A 24009-nucleotide genomic window follows, 5' to 3' on the forward strand; every position below is an offset into this window, starting at 1 on the left:
TTAATTATTTTATTTAAACTTTTATTAACACTTGAAAATATTTATCAATTTAAGCACACAAAGCACAAACTCACTATTTATACTTTTTTATACAAGCGCATAGAATGCGATACTCTGTTTAAAATTTGAGAAGCGCAGCGAAAAGATGGATGACAAATGTTTTCATTTCAGTGCTACGTACCATTTACATTTGATAAACTTTTCATCTTAATAAATTAATTAAAATTCACATATTAAAGTTATTGCAAATATTCATGTAAAAATAGATAACTGAAATGTGTTAGTTTAATATACGAATTCATTTAAATTGATGAATTTCATATTTTCGGAGTGTCAGGCATTTTAATCAAAAGTTTGCACTGATAAAATCGAATTTTTTCTCAATTAAGTGAAATTTCTTAAAATATAATTGTACTAATCAAAATTTTAATTCGGATATATAAAATATGTTAAATTAGAAATCAAAAAACTTATCTTCGTTGAGTTTTAACAACATTATTTTATTTTAAAAAATTTTTTAAATATTTCTATTGCAACACTAGAGTAACCCTATATGGCTTCACTTAAAGGCATCTAAAGTTTGGAATTTTAGTCTGAATTGATTATTTATATTGGACGTCTACAACTTATATGTATAATTAAATGAAATTTCATGACATTCAAAAAAAAATAAAAAAAATTCTCATTGAATGCTTATTAATTATCAATATGATTATAATATACATATCTGAACATAATCGGACATCAGCGTCCATTTTAAGTACTATAATAGGTGGATGAGTATGAATTTGTACTATGCAGATTCATTTTGTATTTATATGATGAATGCTTATAAGCTTTAAATCAATAATTGATATGGTAAAAAATTATAACTAATATTATTATGCACGTAAATGTATGCGCGCGTATGAAATTTTTCCATTGAATCTATAGAAATATTAAATTGTATTCCAAGTATTTATTCAATTAAATGCAATTTAATAAAAAAAAATATTTATGTACATATATATACATAAAATAAAAGAAAAAGTTGGATATGCCAAAAACACGCGGAGTTCCCAAGCGGTCCCCCATCTAAGTACTAACCGCGCCCGACGCTGCTTAATTTCGGTGATCGGACGAGAACCGATGTATTCAGCGTGGTATGGTCGTTGGCAAAATTTGTTTGCCTAAATTGGTATAAGTATGGCTACTTTAATGTGTATACTCGCAGCTGTGAATTTGTCCTTTTTTTTTTTAAATGATATAAGTCGATTTAAGTAAATTTTGTTATATACTTTATAGTTTAGTGTATTCAGATACTCTTGCTACTAAAATCAGATTAAGTTTATTTTTTTACAAAAATGAACTTATGCCATTTTTGAAAATAAGCCTGCTATTATAGACATATTTATATCGCTTGGCTTGTGTCGGGGTATATTCATTTGCATGAGTTTTCATTATGCATACATACGTATGCTACTTAGTTTAAACGAACATTCATACATACTACATATGCATGTACATCTTAATAACATATCTTTCTGTTATGTATTGTATTAGAGAAATTTTGAAATCTTTGTTAAAAAATATTGTGGTCCTGAAAAGGACCGTTTGTTTGAATGTATATTTATTTTGTGTTAATATGTCCGTAAAAATGAATTTAACCGCCGAAACCATACAATGTACGACCCTGCCTCTTCAATGCATATACAACATCCATAGCCGTAACTGTTTTCCTTTTAGCATGTTCAGTATAAGTGACTGCATCACGGATAACATTTTCCAAAAATACTTTTAAAACACCACGAGTTTCTTCATATATTAAACCAGATATACGTTTTACGCCACCACGACGTGCTAAACGTCGAATAGCTGGCTTTGTGATACCTTGGATGTTATCACGTAAAACTTTGCGATGACGTTTGGCGCCACCTTTACCTAATCCTTTTCCACCTTTGCCACGACCAGTCATTTTTTCTATTTAGCACTTTTTTTAGCTTTCACAAGAACACTTCACTTGATCACTTCACTTCACAACTAATAGCTTGGTTACCGAACGTAGCTGCTATTTATACAAAAATCCACAACATTGAGTGAGCTACCATTATGTGGCATAAATATTTCTATCTCATTTTAACTCGCACAATATTGCAACCCTAAAAAAAATGGACAATTGAAACGTTTTTGTGTATTTTATTATATGTATTTCCACATTTATAAAAATTAGGTGCGGTTTCATTAAGTGAAGTGTTCAGTGATCAGTGTTTATTTTGAATTGTGAAAAATAAAAGTGAGAAATGGCTCGTACAAAGCAAACAGCCCGTAAATCGACTGGTGGTAAAGCGCCACGTAAACAATTGGCCACTAAAGCTGCTCGCAAAAGTGCGCCGGCAACTGGTGGAGTGAAGAAGCCACATCGTTATCGCCCAGGTACAGTCGCTTTGCGTGAAATTCGTCGTTATCAGAAGAGTACCGAACTGTTGATTCGTAAATTGCCATTCCAACGTTTGGTGCGTGAAATTGCTCAAGATTTTAAAACTGATTTACGTTTCCAGAGTTCAGCTGTTATGGCATTACAAGAAGCAAGTGAAGCATATTTAGTTGGTTTGTTCGAAGATACAAATTTGTGTGCCATTCATGCAAAACGTGTCACAATTATGCCAAAAGATATTCAATTGGCTAGACGTATACGTGGTGAACGTGCTTAATTCCATATTTTAATAAATATTATAAACGGTCCTTTTCAGGACCACAAATTTTTTTAAACAAAAAAGATCAAAAATAACTGAAGCAACTGTTAATGAAAATTCGTATTTTGATAGTAGCAGCTGTAGTTTTACCCTTAATATGGTGTGTATACCTACTCACGAGTATATACACATTTATTTGCTAAACACATACATTAGTATGTATGCACGGTTGTGTGTTTGTACCTTTGGTACGTATGAATACACGCCACAACTTTTTGCGCCTTTGTCGAGATGCTCATACAAACATACATATGTACATATATACATACAATATGTAGTAGCTTGCATGCTGTACTTTTTTAATGTTGCTCAGTTTTTTTTCTTCTGGAAAATGATGTAAGTCAACTTTTTTATGAATATTTTCAAACACTATTTTATTAATTGAAGTAGTTGTTAACGCAGATTTCGTTAAAAAAATAAATTTTCCAAAAGTGTACTTATGACCTTTTAAATTTTTCTTTCAAAAAGTGTTTTAATAGGTTTTAAAATAGATAAATACATATATATGACAATATAATTAATCTCTTTGTATATATATTTTGTCGTCCTGAAAAGGACGGTTTTAAATTTGGCGTCTAAGAATATATGTAAATCGGCGATTACATCACTTATGCTTTCTTTTCGGTCTTCTTTGGCAAAAGTACAGCTTGAATATTTGGTAAAACACCACCTTGAGCTATGGTAACTCCAGACAATAGTTTATTCAATTCTTCATCGTTACGAATAGCCAATTGTAAATGACGTGGAATAATTCTAGTTTTTTTATTATCACGTGCAGCATTACCAGCCAATTCAAGAACTTCAGCTGCCAAATATTCCATAACAGCAGCTAAATATACTGGAGCACCGGCACCAACACGTTCAGCATAATTGCCTTTACGTAACAAACGATGAATACGACCGACAGGGAATTGAAGACCAGCACGGTTTGAACGTGACTTTGCCTTTCCCTTTACTTTACCACCTTTACCACGGCCAGACATTGTTGTTATATATTTCACTTAATACACTTTTTCACAAATACACACACACTAGCTGAATAGCTTGGGCACTTTATTTCCTAAACGCAATTTGTGCTGCGCTTATATACTTTTTCGTTTGTACATTGAGCAACCCCAATCGCATGTTTTCAAATTAATGCCGGCAATATTTAGCGAATCGTTACGAACAGGTTGAATGGTTTGTCGGAAAAAATACACTTAAAGGTGCGCATTTTGACACTTAGAAAATTATTAAAAAGTGTGAGTGATAGTGAAGTGATTTTGTGAAAATTAAATATGCCTCCTAAAACTAGTGGTAAAGCAGCTAAGAAGGCCGGTAAGGCTCAGAAGAATATTACTAAAAACGACAAGAAGAAGAAGCGTAAGAGGAAGGAAAGTTATGCCATCTACATTTATAAAGTGTTGAAACAAGTACATCCTGATACTGGTATATCGTCGAAAGCAATGAGTATCATGAACAGTTTTGTTAATGACATTTTTGAACGTATTGCTGCTGAAGCATCACGTTTAGCTCATTACAATAAACGTTCAACAATTACTAGTCGCGAAATTCAAACTGCCGTACGCCTATTGTTGCCTGGTGAATTGGCTAAGCATGCCGTGAGTGAGGGTACTAAGGCTGTTACCAAATACACAAGCTCCAAGTAATTTGTGCGACTGAGGAAAATATGTATAAAAGTGAAAAATGTTAACAAAAAGGCCCTTTTCAGGGCCACAAAATATAAATTAACAAAGAGATATGAATTTTTCTAAGTCGATGAAAATTTTTAATTTTGTTTTGCAATTGAAACATCAAAAAATGTTAACAAAAAGCCCTTTTCAAGGCCACAAAATATAAATTAACAAAGAGATATCAATTTTAAAATTGGTCAGCATGGTAGGGCTGACTTACAGTGTCAGACACTAGAGCGGTTAATTATTATGGCGAAGCAACGCTGTAGTCAGACGTATTGCGTACATTTTTGATCTTTTTGTTTGTATATTTTGTAGCCCTGAAAAGGGCTTATTGATAATTCAACATTTAATGAATGTTGTGTCCTTGTAAATTATCACAAAAAACGCAGCATATTTATTTTTTAGCTGATGCCTTTTTTGCAGCTGGCTTTTTAGTCGCAGCCTTTTTTGGTTTGGTAGCAGTTGCTTTTGCTTTTGTTGCCTTTGACTTAGCGGTGGCAGATTTCGACTTGGTTGGCTTGGCTTTAACGGCGCCAGTCTTTTTTGCGTCTTTAGCCTTAGATTTCTCACTTTTCTTTTTTTCGGCGGTTTTCTTAGTGGCAACAGCTTTTTTCACTTTTTTCTCACCACTTGCCTTTTTGACACCACTCGACGATTTTTTCTTTAATGTTGCACTATCTTTTTTGGCTTTTGATTTATCAACCGATTTTGACTTACCATCACCTGATTTAGTGGCTGCAGCTGATAATTTAAATGAACCAGATGCCCCCTTTCCTTTGGTTTGAATCAATTTTCCACTAGTAACAGCCGATTTCAAATAGCGCTTAATAAATGGTGCCAATTTTTGGGCGTCACATTTATATGTTGCACTAATATATTTCTTAATTGCCAAAAGTGATGAGCCACCACGTTCCTTCAAATTCTTAATCGATGCATCTACCATTTGTTGAGTTGGTGGATGAGTGGGAGCAACCGATGGTTTTTTGGGTTTAGTTGCTTTTTTAGCAGCAACTTTCTTCTCAGCAACAGCAGCAGAAGCAGCTACTGGTGAGCTAACATTTGCAACAGCGATTGTGTCAGACATTTTCACTTAATTATTTTATTTAAACTTTTATTAACACTTGAAAATATTTATCAATTTAAGCACACAAAGCACAAACTCACTATTTATACTTTTTTATACAAGCGCATAGAATGCGATACTCTGTTTAAAATTTGAGAAGCGCAGCGAAAAGATGGATGACAAATGTTTTCATTTCAGTGCTACGTACCATTTACATTTGATAAACTTTTCATCTTAATAAATTAATTAAAATTCACATATTAAAGTTATTGCAAATATTCATGTAAAAATAGATAACTGAAATGTGTTAGTTTAATATACGAATTCATTTAAATTGATGAATTTCATATTTTCGGAGTGTCAGGCATTTTAATCAAAAGTTTGCACTGATAAAATCGAATTTTTTCTCAATTAAGTGAAATTTCTTAAAATATAATTGTACTAATCAAAATTTTAATTCGGATATATAAAATATGTTAAATTAGAAATCAAAAAACTTATCTTCGTTGAGTTTTAACAACATTATTTTATTTTAAAAAATTTTTTAAATATTTCTATTGCAACACTAGAGTAACCCTATATGGCTTCACTTAAAGGCATCTAAAGTTTGGAATTTTAGTCTGAATTGATTATTGATATTGGACGTCTACAACTTATATGTATAATTAAATGAAATTTCATGACATTCAAAAAAAAATAAAAAAAATTCTCATTGAATGCTTATTAATTATCAATATGATTATAATATACATATCTGAACATAATCGGACATCAGCGTCCATTTTAAGTACTATAATAGGTGGATGAGTATGAATTTGTACTATGCAGATTCATTTTGTATTTATATGATGAATGCTTATAAGCTTTAAATCAATAATTGATATGGTAAAAAATTATAACTAATATTATTATGCACGTAAATGTATGCGCGCGTATGAAATTTTTCCATTGAATCTATAGAAATATTAAATTGTATTCCAAGTATTTATTCAATTAAATGCAATTTAATAAAAAAAAATATTTATGTACATATATATACATAAAATAAAAGAAAAAGTTGGATATGCCAAAAACACGCGGAGTTCCCAAGCGGTCCCCCATCTAAGTACTAACCGCGCCCGACGCTGCTTAATTTCGGTGATCGGACGAGAACCGATGTATTCAGCGTGGTATGGTCGTTGGCAAAATTTGTTTGCCTAAATTGGTATAAGTATGGCTACTTTAATGTGTATACTCGCAGCTGTGAATTTGTCCTTTTTTTTTTTAAATGATATAAGTCGATTTAAGTAAATTTTGTTATATACTTTATAGTTTAGTGTATTCAGATACTCTTGCTACTAAAATCAGATTAAGTTTATTTTTTTACAAAAATGAACTTATGCCATTTTTGAAAATAAGCCTGCTATTATAGACATATTTATATCGCTTGGCTTGTGTCGGGGTATATTCATTTGCATGAGTTTTCATTATGCATACATACGTATGCTACTTAGTTTAAACGAACATTCATACATACTACATATGCATGTACATCTTAATAACATATCTTTCTGTTATGTATTGTATTAGAGAAATTTTGAAATCTTTGTTAAAAAATATTGTGGTCCTGAAAAGGACCGTTTGTTTGAATGTATATTTATTTTGTGTTAATATGTCCGTAAAAATGAATTTAACCGCCGAAACCATACAATGTACGACCCTGCCTCTTCAATGCATATACAACATCCATAGCCGTAACTGTTTTCCTTTTAGCATGTTCAGTATAAGTGACTGCATCACGGATAACATTTTCCAAAAATACTTTTAAAACACCACGAGTTTCTTCATATATTAAACCAGATATACGTTTTACGCCACCACGACGTGCTAAACGTCGAATAGCTGGCTTTGTGATACCTTGGATGTTATCACGTAAAACTTTGCGATGACGTTTGGCGCCACCTTTACCTAATCCTTTTCCACCTTTGCCACGACCAGTCATTTTTTCTATTTAGCACTTTTTTTAGCTTTCACAAGAACACTTCACTTGATCACTTCACTTCACAACTAATAGCTTGGTTACCGAACGTAGCTGCTATTTATACAAAAATCCACAACATTGAGTGAGCTACCATTATGTGGCATAAATATTTCTATCTCATTTTAACTCGCACAATATTGCAACCCTAAAAAAAATGGACAAATGAAACGTTTTTGTGTATTTTATTATATGTATTTCCACATTTATAAAAATTAGGTTGGAAAACAAAATCATTAAGTGAAGTGTTCAGTGATCAGTGTTTATTTTGAATTGTGAAAAATAAAAGTGAGAAATGGCTCGTACAAAGTAAAGAGCAAGTGATTACTGACAATAGCTACTAGGTGTAGTGTATGCAATTGAATTTGCTATAGTGAAATGGACACTAATAACTCTTTTGCTCCCCTAGGGGATGATAAGACAATAAATCAATATTTAAAACAATCCAGTCCGACTAAACCTTCCCAAAATGGGAAGAAGAAGAGTCGGCGGGAAAAAAGGCGACGCAATAATCGTGAGTGTGACGATAGGTCTTTGGACTCTAGTTCCGATTTTTCTAAAATTGTTGAATACAACAAAAAACTTTTGATTTTAAATAAACAATTTGAAAATAAAATTAACGAGCTGGAAAATCGGCTCAAAGCATATGAAACGGCTAGTGCAAGTGCAAGTGTGCCTAAAGTACAATCGAATCAGGAGGTGACAGACATAAATTATAATACAGAGGTTGAATACACTGATGGAATTGGAGACGATGAGGACAGCATGAACAGGGGAACAATTGACAACATGAACAATGAAAGGGAGGCAGCGGAATTAATGGCGTCTGCAGTAACCCAAGAAAGAAAAGTAACAAATGTGAGTATCAAAAACCATAATAAAAGGAGCAAGCCTCCAATATATGTATGTTATAATATTAATATCAAAGAAATAGCCTCAAGGCTTAGTGGTCTACTGGGTCACAAAAATTTTTGTTTCAATATAATTAATAAAAACGTTACCCATGTTAGCCCATCAACCATGGAAGATTACATTATAATTAAAAAATATCTAAATGACAGTAAAATTTGTTATTATACATTTACGCCAAATGAGGTTAAACCCTACACTATGATTATCAAAAAGTTGTCACACATATATGAAGAATGTGAAGTATTAGACTACCTAAATAACTTGGATATAAGTGTAAAGATAATAAATTTAAAAAAGCTAAAATACAACTGGTTAGTCCAAATATCTAGGGACTCTAACGTAGCCGAATTTAAAAAAATTCAATATATTTTAAACTGCAAGGTGAGCTTTGAGGGTTTCAAAAATGACTCACCAATTCAATGCAAAAATTGTCAACGGTTTTCACACGTTGCAAGTAACTGTAACATGCCATTTAGGTGTGTCAAATGTAGTGAGTCGCACGGGCCAGGAAACTGCCAAGTCCCTCCCAAACACCTGAATACAGATAATTTCGTTTACACCGACAAATCTTCAGGACAAGTAGTGAAGCGCGTAGGACTGCCAGTCAAATGCGCAAATTGTTTAGGAGAAGGCCATACGGCCAATGATAAAAAATGTCCGAAAAGGATAGAAATAATAAACAGGCTAAGAACTAAAGGTAATAAGAAAATCGAAAAGGCAGAAAATCCAGCAGCAAGATCGGCTGCAGCATCATATATTAACAAAAGTGTATCATATGCGGCAAAATTAAGTGGCGTTACTCAGCCAAATTCTATTAGGGAATCTGGTTTCGATGTAAAATTTAACGCTATCAACGAAGATTGTAAAAGACTACTAGGAAAAGACTTTTTTGGGTGTCTAACCAAAATAGAAAACTTTTCCAAAAGTTATAAAGCAATGAGCAGTGATGAGGAAAAATCACAAGCACTTTTTAATCTATTTTTGACATTGCGTTTGGATGTTTAGACACCTAAAATGCATTTTCATAAACGTAAACTCTCTAGTATCAAAAAAAAAGAGGCATTTTCTTAACATATTCCTAAAAAGGCACAACCCAGATGTGCTTCTGATAGCTGAGCATAAACTCAATATCAGACACAAAATACTATTTGATGGGTATAATTTTGTTGCTCAGTATCGTACTGAGAATAACGGAGGAGGCACTGCTATCTGTGTAAAGGAGTGCTATAAATATTCTAAGTTAAATACAATATGCAATAGCATAGAAAATATCGCGATAGAAATTGAATTAGTAGGTGGTGAAAAAGTGGCCTTTGTAGCCATGTATAAGCCTCCCAATTGCAAATTAATAAGCGAAGATCTAAGCAACATAATAGACGCTGTAACAGCTAAGCAAGTAGTTCTTGGATGTGATCTTAATGCTAGGCATCCTAATTGGGGGGATTCTTTTACAAATGTTAGCGGCAGAGAATTAGCCAATTGGTTAGATGGTCCTCATCTTTTACAAGTTGTACCCACAAAATTGCCCACGCGTCCTGTGAGCAACTCTTTTTTGGATTACTTTCTTATATCCGCTTACGTTACAATAAAATTTCATGAATATTTCTCCAACTCGCTGAGAACTTTAGATTATGATTCAGACCATGATGCGGTTGAAATGATAATTATAACTAATGATCCGCTCAAAGTTCCGCCCGTAACCGTTCCCTGCTGGGATCGAGCTAATTTGAAAGATATAAACAGGATTTTAGATGATGAACTCGAAAAATATTCGCTGCCAGCTGATAGAAATGTGAGCGTGGTAGAAATCGACGAGTGCATACTAAATTTGGAAAAGACTTTTGAGAAGGCTATAAAAAAGAATGTCCCTATGGTAGAACTAAAAAAGAAATGCAACCTCAATCTTCCGAATAATATTCTCCAATTTATTAGGGAAAGGAAAAAAATCAGGAGACAAATATATAGGTGTGTAGAGCCTCATCGCAAATCTACCCTGATTGCCATCAGGAGAAACATGGACATGATAATTTCAGAGTTGCTAACGATTCACGAAGATGAGTATTGGGCAAACCTATTTAAAAATATGAAAATGAATAACCATACATATAGAAGGGTTAAGCAACTTAGTGGTATTAAACGACATAGCGACCTACCTCCTCTAGTTGATGAAGGCGGGTGCTTATTAGAGACTAATTTTGATAAAATTAATAAATTAGCTGATCGTTTCGAAAAAATTCATCATCAAAATGTTAATATGGGCTCTACTAATCACACTGAATATGTAGTTAATGAAATTGAAGGAATTAGAGGATACATTCCGTTTTTTAATTTTAATGACACATTCTCTGCAGATGGTTTATCTTCCATAAACGAAAATGATATATCTGAGCTAAAAGAAGATTATAAACAGTTTATTTCACATAAAGAAATTGAATTCCTATTATGGAGGAAAAACAACAAAAAGAGTAGCGGGGAAGATGGAGTACCCAATTTCATATTACGCAAAACTTGTCCGTCATTTTGGAAATTTGTGGCGATTCTTTTTAATCATTGTTATAATCTTGGCTACTTTCCTGCAAGATGGAAATGTGCAAAAATGATTCCTATTCTAAAGCCAAAATGTGGTGCAAACGATCTGAAAAGTTACAGGCCGATCTCACTACTTTCTAATCTTAGTAAATTAATAGAAGGTTTACTACTGGATAAAATTAAAGAACACATTCTTGATAAGGATACGCTGAAGGACTTCCAGTTTGGTTTTCGTTGCGGACTAGGCACTAATCAAGCGCTAACCATATTATCTGACACGGTAACTGCGAACCTAGAAAAGAGAAAAGCGACAATCTTAGTTAGTTTAGACCTTGAAAAAGCTTTTGATACAACATGGATTGAAGGAGTAGTTTTTAAAATGTACAAAATGTTCGGATTTAATAAAAACATCTGCCGAATAATATATGACTATCTAACAGGAAGATCTTTTTTTGTATACAATAAAAATGAAAACTCCATTGATAAAGATATAGTGGCAGGAGTACCGCAGGGGTCGCTGTTAGGTCCTGTGTTGTTTAACATATTCATGGCTGATTTACCAGATCCCAACGAGGGTCTATCTGTAATCGTTTATGCTGACGATATTCTTATATTGTCATCGAAAGCCAATCTAGCAAATGCTAGTGAGGAGATAAATGACTATATAAGAAAATTGACAGATTATTTTAAAATGTGGAAACTTAAGATTAATCCAAACAAATGTGTTTGTACTGCAGTCAAAGGGCTAAAAAAGAGAATATATCGCTCGGCACGTCAATACATACCAACCATTACCATTGGCAATACAACTGTAAAATACGAAAAAAGTATTAAATATTTGGGTGTGATCATCGATGAAACCTTCAAATTCATTCGTCATGTAGATTTTATTCTAGCAAAGGCCAAGAAGATATTTTTCATGTACATATCATTTTTAAAAAGAGCAAAGGATTTGAGCGGCAAAATCAAAATCAATTGTTACAAGCAATTAATAAGACCAATTATAGCTTACGCATTTCCTATTTGGTTTGGAATCTCTTCAAGCCAAATGGAGAGATTACGTAAATTTGAAAGACAAATCCTTAGAGTTTGTACTAATACCAGTCGTAGGCCATTCAGGCAGGATTTTAGACGATATATTTCAAATAAAACTCTGTATGAAAAATGTAAATTGGAAAGAATTGATCAATTTATGGTGAAAAATGCTTTAAAGTGCGTAAATAACTTAAAAAATTGTAAGAATAAACTAATTGATAAATATTTGTTGAAAGAAAACACCATAACATTCCCCTTTGAGGGACGATTTATGTCACCAATTCACATAAAAGTATTATATGAAAAGAATGTTCTGTTTATAGATAAGAAATTACTATTCTATCACAGAAGAATAAATTCATTGAATCTTGCAAACTATGTATATAATATCAATCAAAATGATTTTCAACTTAAATAAAAAATGTTTGTAACCTCATTAGATCTAAGTCTTTTGTAAATATATTTCTGTCTATCCTTTCTTGTTAGCTTTAAGTTAGTTTTAAGATATAAATAAATATAAAATTAAAATCCAGTTTTTTTAGCTTTTTCTGGATAAATACAGACTTAGTTAATATTCAAAGAATATTCCAAAACAATACTGTTATAAAACCTTAGATTTAGCTATGAGCACTCTTAGATAAGTATTAATACGTTAAGAAACACATGTATAGAATATAAGATATCAACAAATGTATTTATGAATTAATGATGAATAAAAAATGTTTTTGACACTTTTGACTTTAAAAAAAATTAGGTTTATTAAGTGAAGTGTTCAGTGATCAGTGTTTATTTTGAATTGTGAAAAATAAAAGTGAGAAATGGCTCGTACAAAGCAAACAGCCCGTAAATCGACTGGTGGTAAAGCGCCACGTAAACAATTGGCCACTAAAGCTGCTCGCAAAAGTGCGTCGGCAACTGGTGGAGTGAAGAAGCCACATCGTTATCGCCCAGGTACAGTCGCTTTGCGTGAAATTCGTCGTTATCAGAAGAGTACCGAACTGTTGATTCGTAAATTGCCATTCCAACGTTTGGTGCGTGAAATTGCTCAAGATTTTAAAACTGATTTACGTTTCCAGAGTTCAGCTGTTATGGCATTACAAGAAGCAAGTGAAGCATATTTAGTTGGTTTGTTCGAAGATACAAATTTGTGTGCCATTCATGCAAAACGTGTCACAATTATGCCAAAAGATATTCAATTGGCTAGACGTATACGTGGTGAACGTGCTTAATTCCATATTTTAATAAATATTATAAACGGTCCTTTTCAGGACCACAAATTTTTTTAAACAAAAAAGATCAAAAATAACTGAAGCAACTGTTAATGAAAATTCGTATTTTGATAGTAGCAGCTGTAGTTTTACCCTTAATATGGTGTGTATACCTACTCACGAGTATATACACATTTATTTGCTAAACACATACATTAGTATGTATGCACGGTTGTGTGTTTGTACCTTTGGTACGTATGAATACACGCCACAACTTTTTGCGCCTTTGTCGAGATGCTCATACAAACATACATATGTACATATATACATACAATATGTAGTAGCTTGCATGCTGTACTTTTTTAATGTTGCTCAGTTTTTTTTCTTCTGGAAAATGATGTAAGTCAACTTTTTTATGAATATTTTCAAACACTATTTTATTAATTGAAGTAGTTGTTAACGCAGATTTCGTTAAAAAAATAAATTTTCCAAAAGTGTACTTATGACCTTTTAAATTTTTCTTTCAAAAAGTGTTTTAATAGGTTTTAAAATAGATAAATACATATATATGACAATATAATTAATCTCTTTGTATATATATTTTGTCGTCCTGAAAAGGACGGTTTTAAATTTGGCGTCTAAGAATATATGTAAATCGGCGATTACATCACTTATGCTTTCTTTTCGGTCTTCTTTGGCAAAAGTACAGCTTGAATATTTGGTAAAACACCACCTTGAGCTATGGTAACTCCAGACAATAGTTTATTCAATTCTTCATCGTTACGAATAGCCAATTGTAAATGACGTGGAATAATTCTAGTTTTTTTATTATCACGTGCAGCATTACCAGCCAATTCAAGAACTTCAGCTGCCAAATATTCCATAACAGCAGCTAAATATACTGGAGCACCGGCACCAACACGTTCAGCATAATTGCCTTTACGTAACAAACGATGAATACGACTGACAGGGAATTGAAGACCAGCACGGTTTGAACGTGACTTTGCCTTTCCCTTTACTTTACCACCTTTACCACGGCCAGACATTGTTGTTATATATTTCACTTAATACACTTTTTCACAAATACACACACTAGCTGAATAGCTTGGGCACTTTATTTCCTAAACGCAATTTGTGCTGCGCTTATATACTTTTTCGTTTGTACATTGAGCAACCCCAATCGCATGTTTTCAAATTAATGCCGGCAATATTTAGCGAATCGTTACGAACAGGTTGAATGGTTTGTCGGAAAAAATACACTTAAAGGTGCGCATTTTGACACTTGGAAAATTATTAAAAAGTGTGAGTGATAGTGAAGTGATTTTGTGAAAATTAAATATGCCTCCTAAAACTAGTGGTAAAGCAGCTAAGAAGCCCGGTAAGGCTCAGAAGAATATTACTAAAAACGACAAGAAGAAGAAGCGTAAGAGGAAGGAAAGTTATGCCATCTACATTTATAAAGTGTTGAAACAAGTACATCCTGATACTGGTATATCGTCGAAAGCAATGAGTATCATGAACAGTTTTGTTAATGACATTTTTGAACGTATTGCTGCTGAAGCACCACGTTTAGCTCATTACAATAAACGTTCAACAATTACTAGTCGCGAAATTCAAACTGCCGTACGCCTATTGTTGCCTGGTGAATTGGCTAAGCATGCCGTGAGTGAGGGTACTAAGGCTGTTACCAAATACACAAGTTCCAAGTAATTTGTGCGACTGAGGAAAATATGTATAAAAGTGAAAAATGTTAACAAAAAGGCCCTTTTCAGGGCCACAAAATATAAATTAACAAAGAGATATGAATTTTTCTAAGTCGATGAAAATTTTTAATTTTGTTTTGCAATTGAAACATCAAAAAATGTTAACAAAAAGGCGCTTTTCAGGGTCACAAAATATAAATTAACAAAGAGATATGAATTTTTCTAAGTCGATGAAAATTTTTAATTTTGTTTTGCAATTGAAACATCAATTTTAAAATTGGTCAGCATGGTAGGGCTGACTTACAGTGTCAGACACTAGAGCGGTTAATTATTATGGCGAAGCAACGCTGTAGTCAGACGTATTGCGTACATTTTTGATCTTTTTGTTTGTATATTTTGTAGCCCTGAAAAGGGCTTATTGATAATTCAACATTTAATGAATGTTGTGTCCTTGTAAATTATCACAAAAAACGCAGCATATTTATTTTTTAGCTGATGCCTTTTTTGCAGCTGGCTTTTTAGTCGCAGCCTTTTTTGGTTTGGTAGCAGTTGCTTTTGCTTTTGTTGCCTTTGACTTAGCGGTGGCAGATTTCGACTTGGTTGGCTTGGCTTTAACGGCGCCAGTCTTTTTTGCGTCTTTAGCCTTAGATTTCTCACTTTTCTTTTTTTCGGCGGTTTTCTTAGTGGCAACAGCTTTTTTCACTTTTTTCTCACCACTTGCCTTTTTGACACCACTCGACGATTTTTTCTTTAATGTTGCACTATCTTTTTTGGCTTTTGATTTATCAACCGATTTTGACTTACCATCACCTGATTTAGTGGCTGCAGCTGATAATTTAAATGAACCAGATGCCCCCTTTCCTTTGGTTTGAATCAATTTTCCACTAGTAACAGCCGATTTCAAATAGCGCTTAATAAATGGTGCCAATTTTTGGGCGTCACATTTATATGTTGCACTAATATATTTCTTAATTGCCAAAAGTGATGAGCCACCACGTTCCTTCAAATTCTTAATCGATGCATCTACCATTTGTCGAGTTGGTGGATGAGTGGGAGCAACCGATGGTTTTTTGGGTTTAGTTGCTTTTTTAGCAGCAACTTTCTTCTCAGCAACAGCAGCAGAAGCAGCTACTGGTGAGCTAACATTTGCAACAGCGATTGTGTCAGACATTTTCACTTAATTATTTTATTTAAACTTTTATTAACACTTGAAAATATTTATCAATTTAAGCACACAAAGCACAAACTCACTATTTATACTTTTTTATACAAGCGCATAGAATGCGATACTCTGTTTAAAATTTGAGAAGCGCAGCGAAAAGATGGATGACAAATGTTTTCATTTCAGTGCTACGTACCATTTACATTTGATAAACTTTTCATCTTAATAAATTAATTAAAATTCACATATTAAAGTTATTGCAAATATTCATGTAAAAATAGATAACTGAAATGTGTTAGTTTAATATACGAATTCATTTAAATTGATGAATTTCATATTTTCGGAGTGTCAGGCATTTTAATCAAAAGTTTGCACTGATAAAATCGAATTTTTTCCCAATTAAGTGAAATTTCTTAAAATATATTTGTACTAATCAAAATTTTAATTCGGATATATAAAATATGTTAAATTAGAAATCAAAAAACTTATCTTCGTTGAGTTTTAACAACATTATTTTATTTTAAAAAATTTTTTAAATATTTCTATTGCAACACTAGAGTAACCCTATATGGCTTCACTTAAAGGCATCTAAAGTTTGGAATTTTAGTCTGAATTGATTATTGATATTGGACGTCTACAACTTATATGTATAATTAAATGAAATTTCATGACATTCAAAAATAAATAAAAAAAATTCTCATTGAATGCTTATTAATTATCAATATGATTATAATATACATATCTGAACATAATCGGACATCAGCGTCCATTTTAAGTACTATAATAGGTGGATGAGTGTGAATTTGTACTATGCAGATTCATTTTGTATTTATATGATGAATGCTTATAAGCTTTAAATCAATAATTGATATGGTAAAAAATTATAACTAATATTATTATGCACGTAAATGTATGCGCGCGTATGAAATTTTTCCATTGAATCTATAGAAATATTAAATTGTATTCCAAGTATTTATTCAATTAAATGCAATTTAATAAAAAAAATATTTATGTACATATATATACATAAAATAAAAGAAAAAGTTGGATATGCCAACAACACGCGGTGTTCCCAAGCGGTCCCCCATCTAAGTACTAACCGCGCCCGACGCTGCTTAATTTCGGTGATCGGACGAGAACCGATGTATTCAGCGTGGTATGGTCGTTGGCAAAATTTGTTTGCCTAAATTGGTATAAGTATGGCTACTTTAATGTGTATACTCGCAGCTGTGAATTTGTCCTTTTTTTTTAAATGATATAAGTCGATTTAAGTAAATTTTGTTATATACTTTATAGTTTAGTGTATTCAGATACTCTTGCTACTAAAATCAGATTAAGTTTATTTTTTACAAAAATGAACTTATGCCATTTTTGAAAATAAGCCTGCTATTATAGACATATTTATATCGCTTGGCTTGTGTCGGGGTATATTCATTTGCATGAGTTTTCATTATGCATACATACGTATGCTACTTAGTTTAAACGAACATTCATACATACTACATATGCATGTACATCTTAATAACATATCTTTCTGTTATGTATTGTATTAGAGAAATTTTGAAATCTTTGTTAAAAAATATCGTGGTCCTGAAAAGGACCGTTTGTTTGAATGTATATTTATTTTGTGTTAATATATCCGTAAAAATGAATTTAACCGCCGAAACCATACAATGTACGACCCTGCCTCTTCAATGCATATACAACATCCATAGCCGTAACTGTTTTCCTTTTAGCATGTTCAGTATAAGTGACTGCATCACGGATAACATTTTCCAAAAATACTTTTAAAACACCACGAGTTTCTTCATATATTAAACCAGATATACGTTTTACGCCACCACGACGTGCTAAACGTCGAATAGCTGGCTTTGTGATACCTTGGATGTTATCACGTAAAACTTTGCGATGACGTTTGGCGCCACCTTTACCTAATCCTTTTCCACCTTTGCCACGACCAGTCATTTTTTCTATTTAGCACTTTTTTTAGCTTTCACAAGAACACTTCACTTGATCACTTCACTTCACAACTAATAGCTTGGTTACCGAACGTAGCTGCTATTTATACAAAAATCCACAACATTGAGTGAGCTACCATTATGTGGCATAAATATTTCTATCTCATTTTAACTCGCACAATATTGCAACCCTAAAAAAAATGGACAAATGAAACGTTTTTGTGTATTTTATTATATGTATTTCCACATTTATAAAAATTAGGTTTATTAAGTGAAGTGTTCAGTGATCAGTGTTTATTTTGAATTGTGAAAAATAAAAGTGGGAAATGGCTCGTACAAAGCAAACAGCCCGTAAATCGACTGGTGGTAAAGCGCCACGTAAACAATTGGCCACTAAAGCTGCTCGCAAAAGTGCGCCGGCAACTGGTGGAGTGAAGAAGCCACATCGTTATCGCCCAGGTACAGTCGCTTTGCGTGAAATTCGTCGTTATCAGAAGAGTACCGAACTGTTGATTCGTAAATTGCCATTCCAACGTTTAGTGCGTGAAATAGCTCAAGATTTTAAAACTGATTTACGTTTCCAGAGTTCAGCTGTTATGGCATTACAAGAAGCAAGTGAAGCATATTTAGTTGGTTTGTTCGAAGATACAAATTTGTGTGCCATTCATGCAAAACGTGTCACAATTATGCCAAAAGATATTCAATTGGCTAGACGTATACGTGGTGAACGTGCTTAATTCCATATTTTAATAAATATTATAAACGGTCCTTTTCAGGACCACAAATTTTTTTAAACAAAAAAGATCAAAAATAACTGAAGCAACTGTTAATGAAAATTCGTATTTTGATAGTAGCAGCTGTAGTTTTACCCTTAATATGGTGTGTATACCTACTCACGAGTATATACACATTTATTTGCTAAACACATACATTAGTATGTATGCACGGTTGTGTGTTTGTACCTTTGGTACGTATGAATACACGCCACAACTTTTTGCGCCTTTGTCGAGATGCTCATACAAACATACATATGTACATATATACATACAATATGTAGTAGCTTGCATGCTGTACTTTTTTAATGTTGCTCAGTTTTTTTTCTTCTGGAAAATGATGTAAGTCAACTTTTTTATGAATATTTTCAAACACTATTTTATTAATTGAAGTAGTTGTTAACGCAGATTTCGTTAAAAAAATAAATTTTCCAAAAGTGTACTTATGACCTTTTAAATTTTTCTTTCAAAAAGTGTTTTAATAGGTTTTAAAATAGATAAATACATATATATGACAATATAATTAATCTCTTTGTATATATATTTTGTCGTCCTGAAAAGGACGGTTTTAAATTTGGCGTCTAAGAATATATGTAAATCGGCGATTACATCACTTATGCTTTCTTTTCGGTCTTCTTTGGCAAAAGTACAGCTTGAATATTTGGTAAAACACCACCTTGAGCTATGGTAACTCCAGACAATAGTTTATTCAATTCTTCATCGTTACGAATAGCCAATTGTAAATGACGTGGAATAATTCTAGTTTTTTTATTATCACGTGCAGCATTACCAGCCAATTCAAGAACTTCAGCTGCCAAATATTCCATAACAGCAGCTAAATATACTGGAGCACCGGCACCAACACGTTCAGCATAATTGCCTTTACGTAACAAACGATGAATACGACTGACAGGGAATTGAAGACCAGCACGGTTTGAACGTGACTTTGCCTTTCCCTTTACTTTACCACCTTTACCACGGCCAGACATTGTTGTTATATATTTCACTTAATACACTTTTTCACAAATACACACACTAGCTGAATAGCTTGGGCACTTTATTTCCTAAACGCAATTTGTGCTGCGCTTATATACTTTTTCGTTTGTACATTGAGCAACCCCAATCGCATGTTTTCAAATTAATGCCGGCAATATTTAGCGAATCGTTACGAACAGGTTGAATGGTTTGTCGGAAAAAATACACTTAAAGGTGCGCATTTTGACACTTGGAAAATTATTAAAAAGTGTGAGTGATAGTGAAGTGATTTTGTGAAAATTAAATATGCCTCCTAAAACTAGTGGTAAAGCAGCTAAGAAGCCCGGTAAGGCTCAGAAGAATATTACTAAAAACGACAAGAAGAAGAAGCGTAAGAGGAAGGAAAGTTATGCCATCTACATTTATAAAGTGTTGAAACAAGTACATCCTGATACTGGTATATCGTCGAAAGCAATGAGTATCATGAACAGTTTTGTTAATGACATTTTTGAACGTATTGCTGCTGAAGCACCACGTTTAGCTCATTACAATAAACGTTCAACAATTACTAGTCGCGAAATTCAAACTGCCGTACGCCTATTGTTGCCTGGTGAATTGGCTAAGCATGCCGTGAGTGAGGGTACTAAGGCTGTTACCAAATACACAAGTTCCAAGTAATTTGTGCGACTGAGGAAAATATGTATAAAAGTGAAAAATGTTAACAAAAAGGCCCTTTTCAGGGCCACAAAATATAAATTAACAAAGAGATATGAATTTTTCTAAGTCGATGAAAATTTTTAATTTTGTTTTGCAATTGAAACATCAATTTTAAAATTGGTCAGCATGGTAGGGCTGACTTACAGTGTCAGACACTAGAGCGGTTAATTATTATGGCGAAGCAACGCTGTAGTCAGACGTATTGCGTACATTTTTGATCTTTTTGTTTGTATATTTTGTAGCCCTGAAAAGGGCTTATTGATAATTCAACATTTAATGAATGTTGTGTCCTTGTAAATTATCACAAAAAACGCAGCATATTTATTTTTTAGCTGATGCCTTTTTTGCAGCTGGCTTTTTAGTCGCAGCCTTTTTTGGTTTGGTAGCAGTTGCTTTTGCTTTTGTTGCCTTTGACTTAGCGGTGGCAGATTTCGACTTGGTTGGCTTGGCTTTAACGGCGCCAGTCTTTTTTGCGTCTTTAGCCTTAGATTTCTCACTTTTCTTTTTTTCGGCGGTTTTCTTAGTGGCAACAGCTTTTTTCACTTTTTTCTCACCACTTGCCTTTTTGACACCACTCGACGATTTTTTCTTTAATGTTGCACTATCTTTTTTGGCTTTTGATTTATCAACCGATTTTGACTTACCATCACCTGATTTAGTGGCTGCAGCTGATAATTTAAATGAACCAGATGCCCCCTTTCCTTTGGTTTGAATCAATTTTCCACTAGTAACAGCCGATTTCAAATAGCGCTTAATAAATGGTGCCAATTTTTGGGCGTCACATTTATATGTTGCACTAATATATTTCTTAATTGCCAAAAGTGATGAGCCACCACGTTCCTTCAAATTCTTAATCGATGCATCTACCATTTGTCGAGTTGGTGGATGAGTGGGAGCAACCGATGGTTTTTTGGGTTTAGTTGCTTTTTTAGCAGCAACTTTCTTCTCAGCAACAGCAGCAGAAGCAGCTACTGGTGAGCTAACATTTGCAACAGCGATTGTGTCAGACATTTTCACTTAATTATTTTATTTAAACTTTTATTAACACTTGAAAATATTTATCAATTTAAGCACACAAAGCACAAACTCACTATTTATACTTTTTTATACAAGCGCATAGAATGCGATACTCTGTTTAAAATTTGAGAAGCGCAGCGAAAAGATGGATGACAAATGTTTTCATTTCAGTGCTACGTACCATTTACATTTGATAAACTTTTCATCTTAATAAATTAATTAAAATTCACATATTAAAGTTATTGCAAATATTCATGTAAAAATAGATAACTGAAATGTGTTAGTTTAATATACGAATTCATTTAAATTGATGAATTTCATATTTTCGGAGTGTCAGGCATTTTAATCAAAAGTTTGCACTGATAAAATCGAATTTTTTCCCAATTAAGTGAAATTTCTTAAAATATATTTGTACTAATCAAAATTTTAATTCGGATATATAAAATATGTTAAATTAGAAATCAAAAAACTTATCTTCGTTGAGTTTTAACAACATTATTTTATTTTAAAAAATTTTTTAAATATTTCTATTGCAACACTAGAGTAACCCTATATGGCTTCACTTAAAGGCATCTAAAGTTTGGAATTTTAGTCTGAATTGATTATTGATATTGGACGTCTACAACTTATATGTATAATTAAATGAAATTTCATGACATTCAAAAATAAATAAAAAAAATTCTCATTGAATGCTTATTAATTATCAATATGATTATAATATACATATCTGAACATAATCGGACATCAGCGTCCATTTTAAGTACTATAATAGGTGGATGAGTGTGAATTTGTACTATGCAGATTCATTTTGTATTTATATGATGAATGCTTATAAGCTTTAAATCAATAATTGATATGGTAAAAAATTATAACTAATATTATTATGCACGTAAATGTATGCGCGCGTATGAAATTTTTCCATTGAATCTATAGAAATATTAAATTGTATTCCAAGTATTTATTCAATTAAATGCAATTTAATAAAAAAAATATTTATGTACATATATATACATAAAATAAAAGAAAAAGTTGGATATGCCAACAACACGCGGTGTTCCCAAGCGGTCCCCCATCTAAGTACTAACCGCGCCCGACGCTGCTTAATTTCGGTGATCGGACGAGAACCGATGTATTCAGCGTGGTATGGTCGTTGGCAAAATTTGTTTGCCTAAATTGGTATAAGTATGGCTACTTTAATGTGTATACTCGCAGCTGTGAATTTGTCCTTTTTTTTTAAATGATATAAGTCGATTTAAGTAAATTTTGTTATATACTTTATAGTTTAGTGTATTCAGATACTCTTGCTACTAAAATCAGATTAAGTTTATTTTTTACAAAAATGAACTTATGCCATTTTTGAAAATAAGCCTGCTATTATAGACATATTTATATCGCTTGGCTTGTGTCGGGGTATATTCATTTGCATGAGTTTTCATTATGCATACATACGTATGCTACTTAGTTTAAACGAACATTCATACATACTACATATGCATGTACATCTTAATAACATATCTTTCTGTTATGTATTGTATTAGAGAAATTTTGAAATCTTTGTTAAAAAATATTGTGGTCCTGAAAAGGACCGTTTGTTTGAATGTATATTTATTTTGTGTTAATATATCCGTAAAAATGAATTTAACCGCCGAAACCATACAATGTACGACCCTGCCTCTTCAATGCATATACAACATCCATAGCCGTAACTGTTTTCCTTTTAGCATGTTCAGTATAAGTGACTGCATCACGGATAACATTTTCCAAAAATACTTTTAAAACACCACGAGTTTCTTCATATATTAAACCAGATATACGTTTTACGCCACCACGACGTGCTAAACGTCGAATAGCTGGCTTTGTGATACCTTGGATGTTATCACGTAAAACTTTGCGATGACGTTTGGCGCCACCTTTACCTAATCCTTTTCCACCTTTGCCACGACCAGTCATTTTTTCTATTTAGCACTTTTTTTAGCTTTCACAAGAACACTTCACTTGATCACTTCACTTCACAACTAATAGCTTGGTTACCGAACGTAGCTGCTATTTATACAAAAATCCACAACATTGAGTGAGCTACCATTATGTGGCATAAATATTTCTATCTCATTTTAACTCGCACAATATTGCAACCCTAAAAAAAATGGACAAATGAAACGTTTTTGTGTATTTTATTATATGTATTTCCACATTTATAAAAATTAGGTTTATTAAGTGAAGTGTTCAGTGATCAGTGTTTATTTTGAATTGTGAAAAATAAAAGTGGGAAATGGCTCGTACAAAGCAAACAGCCCGTAAATCGACTGGTGGTAAAGCGCCACGTAAACAATTGGCCACTAAAGCTGCTCGCAAAAGTGCGCCGGCAACTGGTGGAGTGAAGAAGCCACATCGTTATCGCCCAGGTACAGTCGCTTTGCGTGAAATTCGTCGTTATCAGAAGAGTACCGAACTGTTGATTCGTAAATTGCCATTCCAACGTTTAGTGCGTGAAATTGCTCAAGATTTTAAAACTGATTTACGTTTCCAGAGTTC

At 32.8% G+C, this 24009-nt stretch overlaps 4 non-coding genes across 4 annotated transcripts; all 4 read right to left on the bottom strand.

Annotated features, from left to right (window-relative positions):
* Positions 1–1037: 1037 nt before the first annotated feature.
* LOC137236305 (5S ribosomal RNA) lies at positions 1038–1156 on the bottom strand. Its single transcript, XR_010948355.1, has one exon. It is a non-coding gene; the product is annotated as a 5S ribosomal RNA (ribosomal RNA).
* A 5379-nt stretch (positions 1157–6535) lies between these two features.
* LOC137236306 (5S ribosomal RNA) lies at positions 6536–6654 on the bottom strand. The gene has a single exon (XR_010948356.1). It is a non-coding gene; the product is annotated as a 5S ribosomal RNA (ribosomal RNA).
* Positions 6655–17088: 10434 nt separating this feature from the next.
* LOC137236309 (5S ribosomal RNA) lies at positions 17089–17207 on the bottom strand. The gene has a single exon (XR_010948359.1). It is a non-coding gene; the product is annotated as a 5S ribosomal RNA (ribosomal RNA).
* Positions 17208–22513: 5306 nt separating this feature from the next.
* Positions 22514–22632, bottom strand: LOC137236310 (5S ribosomal RNA). Its single transcript, XR_010948360.1, has one exon. It is a non-coding gene; the product is annotated as a 5S ribosomal RNA (ribosomal RNA).
* Between the last annotated feature and the right edge of the window lie 1377 nt (positions 22633–24009).

This window comes from Eurosta solidaginis, unplaced genomic scaffold (genome assembly GCF_040869045.1).
Source record: "Eurosta solidaginis isolate ZX-2024a unplaced genomic scaffold, ASM4086904v1 ctg00001727.1, whole genome shotgun sequence".
Lineage (NCBI taxonomy): Eukaryota > Metazoa > Arthropoda > Insecta > Diptera > Tephritidae > Eurosta > Eurosta solidaginis.